This window comes from Hevea brasiliensis, chromosome 14, assembly GCF_030052815.1.
Source record: "Hevea brasiliensis isolate MT/VB/25A 57/8 chromosome 14, ASM3005281v1, whole genome shotgun sequence".
NCBI lineage: Eukaryota > Viridiplantae > Streptophyta > Magnoliopsida > Malpighiales > Euphorbiaceae > Hevea > Hevea brasiliensis.
The window spans coordinates 37,195,781-37,207,798 of NC_079506.1; the positions used below are offsets into that span (position 1 = coordinate 37,195,781).

General features: G+C 32.9%; 1 non-coding gene across 1 annotated transcript; it reads right to left on the reverse strand.

Annotated features, from left to right (window-relative positions):
- Nucleotides 1-11,404: 11,404 nt before the first annotated feature.
- LOC131173582 (small nucleolar RNA R71) lies at nt 11,405-11,511 on the reverse strand. The gene has a single exon (XR_009143898.1). It is a non-coding gene; the product is annotated as a small nucleolar RNA R71 (small nucleolar RNA).
- Between the last annotated feature and the right edge of the window lie 507 nt (nt 11,512-12,018).

Below are 12,018 nucleotides of genomic sequence, written 5' to 3' on the forward strand. Positions count from 1 at the left end.
ACCGTGCTTCGCCTACCAATAATCTGTTATATATACTACAAGGGATTTTGACAGAACAATTTCATTTAATAATCTGGCATGGTGATAAAAATTTAAACTGTGTTTTCAAATCAATTATATGTCATAAATTTTATTTAGGAATAAATAAGCATTTTCAAAATTTTGTAATCTGCATGGTTACGGTTAAAATTATATAAAAGCAGTTCTTTATAACCTGTTGAAAAAAAGAAGTTTACAAAAATATATCAAGTCCAATTGGAACTCAATCAACTCATTCTCAATATATCTCATCGTAAAGAAAATAATTCATTATTTATAATACTTAGGAAGACATTTAAACATTTGCATATAATGAAATAATAAAATTGATATTACAAAAATTTACATGTAAATAAAATCTCGTAATACTATTACAATAATTTCAATCCCAAATTTTTATTACAAACTTTTCTATACAACTGCCCGAATGTAATTACATACAAACAAATAGCTACATGATTACATCAAAACCTAATGTATAAGGGTAGACCTATAATATACCTGAAAATAGTCCCAATATGTATTCAAGTGGTCTCACTCAGCTGCTCTATATTTTCTTTCACCTGTGACAGCATACAGAGCTATTGCTAAGCGATGAACTCAGTGGTGCACAAACTAATAATTTAAAACTTAATACAAGTCATGCTTTGACAAATCATAACAAAAAGGCTTGAAATCTCTAAATTCTTCAAAATTCATGACATCCAAAAATCAATATTTTCAATCATATAAATCATTCCTTTGAATGACATTTTGATCAAATAATAACAATTTATCCTCATTTCTCTTGGACCATGAAAACAATATAATATTTTTCAATCACTAACAAATACTTATTTTGATCACGTTTTATCAAAGTATGCATAATTTTAAAGGTGTTGCCAATAATTCGCACAGTTGGACCCATGACACAAAATTTTTGATCGATGCCTTATTGTACATCATGACAAAGCAAACTCTCCTAATAACCGAGGCTAAAGGGAGGAACAAAGACTAGCTAGTAGATATGAGTACTCATCCAAACTCTTCCTCAACTGGCAAGCCAGAGAGGAAGGAACTCAACCCCAAACAAGTGGAGGAGATATCTGACTAGACAAGCTAATGAGAAACACATAGCATATTACCATGTCAACTGTGGTTTCAAAACATATTTAAAGCTCTCAATGCAATAAGAATCATAAAACATCCATATAACTTATTCAAATCCATTTCAAAGTGGAAAACAATTAAAAGAGTTAGTTGTGCACAAACCTTATTTGACTTCTCTATTCTTGACTTAATCCTTCCCTTCCTTGGGAGGCTTCTTTCCAACTGAAACACATAATTAAAGTGTTTCAATACGCATTCAAATCATTTCCACTAATTAATCCAATAATTAAACTTTTGCATGCTCAATTTACCCAAAAAGACTTATAAGGTTTGAGCTCTTTGCATTTAGTGTATTTGTGGTTACTATTCACATTACTATTCATGTAAAGTGTTGACTTTTTCATAATTAATAGGTATACTATTTCTAAACACATGGTCATACCACATTTTGGATCACAATTTTGTTGGCATTGGTTGTCAATTGCAATTCAAGTCTTATTTATTTCAAATTTTCAATTTTTCTCTTCTATGTTTACTATTCCATTGGACCAATCTACAGTGAAAATTTAGCTAAACTTCCTTCATCAAAGTTGTTCCTTAATGTGTCTGATTTAATTAACTTTCTGAATCACTCCATTTGGAGTTTTGTAGCTCATGTTAAGGCATTTTTACCATAACTGGTCGGATTAGTCCCTGTCCAGAAATTCTGGGCAAATTTTGGTTCTGGCAATTTTAATGAGCTAATTTGGTTAGCAATTTGATTAGGTTATGGTCAGAATTTGGGTTTCTGTTCTTCATGAAAGTTGTTTTAATATGTCTAAGCTTTCTATGGGTTCAAGACTCAGGTCATTTTGACCTCTCTACACAAAGTTATGGTCATTTTAACATGTACTGGTCATTTGGTCAATTCTATCCAGAATCAGGACACCAATTCCAGATTCAAGCCAATTTTAGGTCAACTTGGGGTCAGTTTTTTGGTAGGGTTTCTTCATGAAAAATGTCGCTTTGGGTCTTAATTTTCATCCCCAATTGGCCACACACCAATTAGAGTCATACAATTCAACTTATAACCACCTAAGTGGACTGGACTTTGGCTATCCAGAATCTAGCAACTTTACAATTAGTACTTCTCCCAATTTCATTCATCAATTCATGTTAATTCTCAACTCAAAATTCACCAAATGACCACGATTAGGCATAATAACCTCAATTTGTCAACATTTCACCAAAACCCTAATTTCCACCCAAAACCCTAATTCTCTTCTTCCTAACCCATGAAATTTCATACCAAATCAACATCTAATTCAATTATACTTATGAAAAACCACTTCTAGGCAAATTTAATTCAAAGAAAACTATCAAACCCCAACCTTATCCATGGATGTCGAAATTTGTCTCTCCCCAAACATGCATGATTTTTCAATTTATCGTCTTAAACTTTCATAATTATACTCAATTTCAAAGAAAGAAGAAGAAAGAAGACTTGAATTACCACTTACCTCTATGAAGCTTTTTCCTCGCTTCAAGTCTTCCAATTTTTCCTTGAAATTCTTCCTCCTAATCCTCTTATCAAGGTTAAGTTGAAGGTTTTTTTTGAAGTGGCTTTAAGAATTAGGGTTTAATTGTGGGATTTAGAAGCTTGAAATTGGGCATCCATGGTGGAATGGTGAGGAAGATAGAGAGAACTAAGGTGGACGGCACCTTTGTTGAAGAAGCAGAGATATTTGTTTTTATTTTAATTCAATTTTGTCCCTTTTATATAATAATTATTCCCAAATTTTCAATAATTAAAATTATAAATTTAATTTGGTCATGCTAATGTCATCATGATGTCATAATTCTATTTAAATTTGAAATTTTTCATTTTTTTTCTCTTCTCTTTCCTTATACGTCTTCATTTTTAATCTACTTTTTAATGTTTTAATTTCTTACATTTTAATGGACATTTAGGCCAAGAGTCACCTCTAAGGGTGAATTGATCATATTGCCCCTTATCGGTCTGATCAATTTTTCTAGTAACACTGAATTAGTTCCTGAACTCTAATTCGATTATTTGGATTGGTTCTCTATTCTTTTCTATGGTTTTCACATTACCATTAGCTTCATAATTTTTTTTAGGCCTGAGGTGTCACAGGGTTCCTCACGAAATTAGGATAATAACTGAGCTCGTAATCATTTCTGGTTTCGATCATCCATCGCCGGGACCTCGGCTCATTTAACTGATTATGCTTTGTTTTTCTTATTTCCATTTCACCTTCATGTAATTTCTATTAATTTTTATTTATGGCTTTACTAGATGGCTTAAATATGGTTCTAAACATCCTGACTATTCGGACAGTGACTAGTCACTGGAATAGTAGAATGTATAGAAATGTCCAATGTGGGGGTGTTACAATTCTCCCCTCCTAAAAGAATTTTGTCCTCGAAATTTGCCTATTGTTAGTATCTAAATAATCATGGGTGTTGTCTTCTTATGTTTTTCTCATATTTTTATGCAGCTTCTCAGCTTGGATGATGGTTCCATGGCACTTTAACCACAGGTATACATTTATTTCTCAGCTGCTTCACCTCATATGCTAAGATCTTTATGAGCTCCCCATCATAAGTTAATTTTTAATTTATTTCAATTCTAGAGGTAAGTAAATCTGTGTGCTAGTGGAGCCACTCTTTCTAGGACCCTGTATGGTTCTCTGAAGTGAGGACTTAGTCTTCCCCCTTTCTCCATAATCTCATAATCTTCTTGGGGAAAAAATTTGAAAACACTTTGTTATACACAATATCTTCAATATATTTTTTCTTTAAGTCTATGTAAAACTTCTAACAATCTAATGCAACTTTTAATTTGTTTGTATAATTCTAATCTTCTCTTATTGCTGTTCTATCTAATATTTCGATTCATATTTCCTTATTAAGTGACCATTGTGGTCATATTAGAATTACTTATCTAATCATTGGTCATAGATCCATAACTGCTATCTTACTATCTTTATTTATGATCAAGGCTAATGTGCCATTTTGCACCATTTTATTCACTTTTATTTAAATTACTACTTACTAATTCACTCCTTTATCTCCCTTCATAATTCAACTTTGGTTATATTATTTTCTAATCTTATTCTTTTTATATTATTTACCAATATTCTATAACTTAGTTTTCACTGATCTGCAATCATTGCCTTCTCTCTTTTACTGAACGATAAACTACTCTCTAATCCATAAGAAGGGAGTCCACAGAACTCTCCTTTTTTCCATGTTATTCAAAAGTTTTACACCAATCATAATTTAATTCTTATGATCTGCAAAATAAAATTGTGCTCTTTCTAAAGAATACCTGACCAACTATTTCATATCACATTACTGTCCCTATTAGAACATCATTTCGCAATCATTTTATAAGTTATGATTATCATCCATAGCATCCTGTCTCCTTCGGGGGAATAAAATCATATTCTGTGTCTTGCTGCTATACAAATAGAATATTATTTTTCACTAGACTTTACTTTAGGCAAAAGGTTCATTGCAATACCAAAACAACTATAAACCCCATATCAGAGACCAGATGACCTCGCACAATAGGTATTATCTTTAATTTATGACTATACTAAAATCTCTAGTCTTAGAGCAATTCTTGATGTACTGTAACTCGTGCTAGGATAAATGAGTCATTGACTCTTGCTACCTTGCATCCATAATCTTTTGATATTCTAATTATAGAGTTTTAAACCCCGAATCAGGATTTTCAAACTCAATTCTAGTAATAGAACTTTGTTTTGGCATATCTATACCAAAGCGAAAACTATTTTCAATTATTCTTATCTTAGTGCACTATCGGGTAGTACATAGCTCTACACAATAAATCCCAAGTCGGTACTGTAATCTGCAGCTTACAGCACAAACATTAAGAACATTACATTGTTACTACGATACATCCTAATCGATCACACTTTCTTATATTTTATCCTTCTCGAGTCCACTGATATCTTAAACTTATTCTGATTATGGTATCCACTAACATCTATCAGCAGTAATAGCTTTGCCCGCATCTAGGGCAACTATATTACTATAACTCACTTTAGGTCCTCTTGCCTTGTACTAAATAGGCACACTAATTAGCTCTAAAATTTTATCATATTCTAGGAGATGTCTCTCACTAGCAAACTTTTCCAAAACTGATTCCAATCACACTTATTGCCGTAGCTCTTATCTTAAAGGACTCGTCACTAACAAATCAAAATTTATTTTCATGCAAAGGAATAGCAGTAGAACATATAATTTTAGCACTAGCATGCGAATGAGTAGAGCAGAAATTAAATAATACATAAGCATTCCTTTCAAAAATTTAAAACATACCGGCAACTGTGTTTGAAGTTTCTGCTTCTTCCCCTTGGCGCATGGTGTACACTCTGTTTGGTGTATCCCTCTGCTCAGGTTGGTCCATTGTGCTAGAATTACCTAAAGTGTTATCTCTACCTCTACCCTTATTGACTATCTATGAACCTCCAAAAACAAAACCCTAGACTGATTCTTCTGATGTAGTATGTGGCATCGGTCGACGTACTCTAATACAATCTCTGGCGACATGTCTGATTCAACCACAATTGTAAAAGGCTCCAATGGCTTTATAACAAATACCTCCATGTAGCTTGCCACATACATCACAGGTGCAGATAGGAAAAGAACTTCTGGTTATCTATCGATTGAATCTTGGTGGCCTCTACCCTTTAGATCCACCTTTGCCATATCTATGAGTTTAGGGTTCCTCAAAATCTTTTCTTTTCTCCAAACTACTGCCTGAACTTTGGCTAGTAGATTTCCCATCCTTCCCCTTTTCATACTGTCCTTATGGGGGTTGGGTTTGTACTTAGGCTTGGGCCGACAGATTATCAGCCATTTGTTAAAAGAAAGTAGCCATCTGTTGGGCGATTTGTGAAGTAATTTGTATAGGTGGGGCTAGTGCTACCGGGCTTCTGACACTTTGAGGAATTGGGGCCTCACCTTGTACTTCAGTTGCAATCGACTGTTCTAATATCTTATTTTTCTTTTTCATATCTTTTTACAGGATTTTCTATTTCCTGTACAACTAACACAAGGAGATTTCTCCCCATCAGTTCATGTTCATGATGTGAATATACTGTATATATCAAACATTTGAGCAGTTATACTTATCGAAAAATATTTCAAATTCGCAATTCAAAATTTACATTAAAAACTAGCTCTGATACCACTAAAATATGTCACACCTTACCCCTCTGTAAGATGTGACATGATCCCATAGTATACCTAATAAATTACCGTGCTTCGCCTACCGATAATCTGTTAAATATACTACCAGGGATTTAACAAAACAATTCCATTTAACAATTTGGCGTGGTGATAAAAATTTAAACTAAGTGTTTTCAAATCAATTATATGTCATAAATTTTATTTAGGAATAATTAAGCATTTTCAAAATTTTACAGAAAATCCGCGTGGTTACGGTTAAAATTATATAAAAGCAGTTCTTTATAACCTATTGAAAAAAAATATAGTTTACAAAAATATATCATGTCCAATTGGAACTCAATCAACTCATTCTTAATAGATCTCATTATAAAGAAAATAATTCATTATTTACAATACTGAGGAAGACATTTAAATGTTTGAATTTATTGAAATAACAAAATTGATATTACAAAAATTTATATGTAAATAAAATCTCGTAATACTATTACAATAATTTCAATCCCAAATTTTTATTACCAACTTTTCTGTACAACTGCTCGAATGTAATTACATACAAATAGCTACATGATTACATCAAAATCTAATGTACAAGGGTAGACCTATAATATACCCAAAAATAGTCCTAATACGTCTTCAAGTGATCTCACTCAGCTGCTCTATATTTTCTTTCACCTGCAACAGCATACAAAACTATCACTAAGCGGTGAACTCAGTGGTGTACAAACTAATAATTTAAAATTTAATACAAGTCATGCTTTGACAAATCATAACAAAAAGGCTTGAAATCTCTAAATTCTTCAAAATTCATGACATCCAAAAATCAATATTGTTGATCATGCAAATCATTCGTTTGAATGACATTTTGATCAAATAATAACAATTTATCCACATTTCTCTTGGACCAAGAAAACAATGTAATATTTTTCAATCACTAACAAATATTTATTTTGATCATGTTTTATCAAAGTATGCATAATTTTAAGGGTGTTGCCAACTATTTGCATAGTTGGACCCATAACACAAAATTTTCAATTGATGTCGTGTTGTACACCACGACAAAGCAAACTCTCCCAATAATCGAGGCTAAAGGGAAGAACAAAGACTAGCTCGTATATATGAGTACTCATCCAAACTCTTTCTCAACTAGCAAAACAGAGAGGAAGGAACTCAACCCCAAACAAGTGGAGGAGATATCTCACTAGACAAGCTAATGAGAAACACAAAGCATATTGCCATGTCAACTGCGGTTTTAAAATATATTTAAAGAAATTTCATTCGCAAAATACATTTATAAAATAAATAAATTCATGCACAAAGTTGACAACACATCAAGTTCGCAAAACACTTGTAAAGACATTCAAATACCGACCCACCCCCTTACTATATTGAAATTAAGGACCAACAACCACCTTTCCATAATATAATTTCATTTCATAATTCACAATTTTCAAAACAATGTAAATAATTCTTTAGATGCATAGGAAAAATCATATTTGATTCATAAAATTTTATTCAACAATTTAAAGCTCTCAATGCAATAAGAATCATAAAACATCCATATAACTTATTCAAATCCATTTCAAAGTGGAAAACAATTAAAAGAGTTAGTTGTGCATAAATCTTATTTGACTTCTCTATTCTTGACTTAATCCTTTCCTTCCTTGGGAAGCTCCTTTCCAACTGAAACACATAATTAAAGTGTTTCAATACCCATCCAAATCATTTCTACTAATTAATCCAACAATTAAACTTTTGCATACTTAATTTACTCATAAAGACATATAAGGTTTGAGCTCTTTGCATTTAGTGTATTTGTGGTTACTATTTACTTTACTATTCATGCAAAGTATTGACTTTTTCATAACTAATAAGTGTACTATTTCTAAACACATGGTTATACCACATTTTGTGTCACAATTTTGATGGCATTAGTTGCCAATTGCAATTCAAGGCTTATTAGGAGTAATTTCAAAATTTCAGTTTTTGTCTCTAATGTTTACTGTTTCATTGGACCAATCTACAGTTGAATTTTGGCTAAACTTCCTTCATCAAAGATGTTCCTTAATGTGTCTACTTTAATTCCCTTTTTGAATCACTCCCTTTGGAGTTTTGTAGCTCAAGTTATGGCATTTTTATCATAACTAGTCAGATTGGTCCCTATCCAAAAATTCTGGGCAAATTTTAGTTCTGGCAGTTTTAATGAGCTAATTTGGTTAGCAATTTGATTAGGTTATGGTCAAAATTTGGGTTTCTGTTCTCCATGAAAGTTGTTCTACTATGTCTAAGCTTTCCAGGAGTTTAAGAATAAGGTCATTTGGATCTCTCTACACAAAATTATTATCATTTGAACATATATTGTTCATTTGGTCAATTCTGTCCAGAATCAGGACACCAATTCCTAATTCAAGCCAATTTTAGGTCAACTTGGGGTCAGTTTTTGGGTAGGGTTTCTTCATGAAAATTTTGGCTTTGGGTCTTAATTTTCATCCCCAATTGGCCACATACCAATTGGAGTCATATAATTCAACTTATAACCACCTAAGTGGACAGGACTCTGGCTGTCCAAAATCCAACAGCTCTATAATCAGTACTTCTCCCAATTTCATTCATCAATTCATCTTAATTCTCAACTCAAAATTCACCAAATGACCATAATTAGGGATAATAACCTCAATTTGTCAACATTTCACCAAAACCCTGGTAAGTGTATAATTTATTAATTTTGCTCCCATCACATTTAGTGTTTCTAGGGTATCTTTATGCCTAATTCAGTTGATTAAAGTATAATTATCTATTAGGCATATATTTAGAGAGTTGTTGAAATAATTGTGTTAAATGGAGAAATTTTTAGCATTTGCATTAATCTGACTATTTCTGTATTTTTCAGGGTTTTGGTGAAGTTCTAGAGCATAGAAGTGTGGAAGGAAGCTTGAAAAGGGTGAAGGATTAAGAAGCGTTATTGATACAAAGTACACGGGTCGTGTAAGCACAACCACAGACCTATGTAACATTCTACTAGAAAAAATCCATAGAATCGAGGAAGAAACAAAGTATACGGGCCATGTAACTTGACCCGTGTAAATCCTAGAGGCCCGTGTAACCTTCTGTGCCAATACAAAACATACTAACTCAGCTCCAGTAAGTTGCACGGCCATGGGCCGTGTAGTGATACATGGGTTATGTATCCGTCGACAATCAGTTTCCTGATTTTACTCTAATTGCAGTTTTTGATAGAGAGAAAGACTCTTAAACCTAACCCTAGGCCATTTATTATAAATAGAAGAGGCAGCAGCCAGCGAAACGGGGATTTAGAGACTTTCGACAGAGGAGGATCAGACTTTCGTTCTCCATTCACATTCTAGATTTCTTCAATTTTCTTCTTTAATTTTCTGTAAGCTATGAACATGAGTGGCTAAGTTTTTAATTCAGTTCAAGGGATTCAAGTTCTTTTGCATGATTTGTGAGGCCAGGTTCTTAATTTAATTTATGTCTTTTTGAATATCTATTGTTTTTTTATTTCATTGTCTTTGATCTATTGAATAATTTGCTAAAAAGGCCTATTAGTTAATTGTTTGATGTGATCAATTGCTAGTTCATCTTCATAATCTGTAATTATTGTGTAAGATTGAACATGAGTAGTAATTAGGTTTTATTAATTATGATCCTAGTTTTTAATAATAACCTAAGGAAATAATAGGATGAATTAAATGATTTATGCTTCATAAATTGTTGTTCATCTTAACTATTTCCTATTCTTAAACCAATTATTAATTTGATGAGGATTGCTTAATACCAATTCAGTTAATAATTAGAGTCAACAAAAGTGCTGGGCTCAAATTAATGAGTATAGGGAAGTTAAGGGCTTACCTCACTGTTTGGTAAATCTACGTTAAGTATTCAATAATATATAATTGTATTTCTTTTGTCTATGATCGAATCAATGCTTTGGAATGCGAATTACCATGGACTGAAGTTTGTTTAATTTGAGAGTTTCATATTTAATTTTAGTCCTTAATTTCTGATTTCTTCTTTGGATTGTGAATTACCCCCCCCCCCCCTTTGTTTTTTTTTTCATTACACAAGTACACAAAATTTAGTAATTCAGTCTCTAGGGTTCGACCTGGACTTACCACTTATTGTAGAAAATTATTTCTTTACTGGTAATTTCAGTTAATTTAATTTCTAGTGGAATCAACAACCTTCAAGAATTTTGGCGCCGTTGCTGTGGATTGAAATTTATTGGATTTCGTGTTTTTAGTGTTAGGATATTTTGTTATTAATTTTGCTTGTGAGTTGTTGATGTTTTCAGGTTTTTAAAAAAAAAATTATGGTGTTACTATTCATTAAGAATTTTGGTTGAATTAGAAGGGTGGCCCATACCTATTTTGAAGGAAATGACGTTCTGATCAAGACCAATTAATCCATAGGATTTTTTGGCCCCACCCTCTTGAGGCTAAATTCGATTGTTTTCTAGGGTTTTGAGGCATTTTTCTGGTTTTACTTTGATTTCTTTTTGTTTATGATAAGAACTTCTCAATCTGGTGAGTTGATCTTTGATCCAGAAGTAGAAAAAATAGCTAAACAGTTGAGAAAATTGGCTAAGCAGATTCTAAGTACATCTGAAGGAGTCCAATCTCCAAAGGAGTTAAGTTCATATTCGAATTTGGATTCAAATTTAAAAAATGAAACCATGGCTGCTAGAACTTCGAAAGAGTTGGCTGCTTCTGATCTAAACCAACAGCCTTTGTGTATTCAATACCCTGATTTAAATGTTGCTTTTGAGTTGAAATCTAGACTAATCCATTTATTGCCTAAGTTTCATGGTCTTGCAGGTGAGGATCGATATAAGCATTTAAAAGAATTTCATGTTACGTGTTCCAGCATGAAACCTCAAGGAGTTTCAGAGGATCAAATCAAGCTTCAAGCTTTCCCTTTCTCACTGGAAGACACAGCTAAGGATTGGTTATATTACCTTCCTTCCGGATCTGTCAAATCATGGAATGGGATGAAGCAGATATTTGTGGAGAAGTATTTTTCTGCTTCCCGTGCTACCAACATAAGAAAAGAAATTTGTGGCATCCGACAGTACAATGGAGAGAGCTTGTATGAGTATTGGGAACAATTTAAGAAACTGTGTACAAGCTGTCCCCATCGTCAAATAAGTGAGCAGCTTTTGATTCAGTATTTCTATGAGGGACTTCTACCAATGGACCGCAGTATGATAGATGCTGCTAGTGGAGGAGCTTTGGTTGATAAGACACTAGAAGAAGTAAGGAGGCTGATTACTAACATGGTAGCAAATTCTCAGCAATTTGGAATAAGAATGGATCACACACCAATGAAGGTTAATGAGGTAAGTACATCTAACCTTGAGAAACAAATTTTTAATTTAACTTCTTTGGTGAAGCAGTTAGCTGTAGGGAACATGCAAACTGTTAAGGTATGTGAAATTTGTTCGGGTTCAGATCATGCTACTGACATGTGTCCTGCATTACAAGAGGATGAATCAACGCAACATGCTAATGCAGTAGGACATTATAGATAGCCACAACGTAGGTATGATCCCTATTCTAGTACTTATAATCCAGGATGGTGAGATCTTCCTAATTTGAGTTATGGGAATCAACCGGTGCAAAATCGATACCAGCAGCAAAGACCATAAGTGAA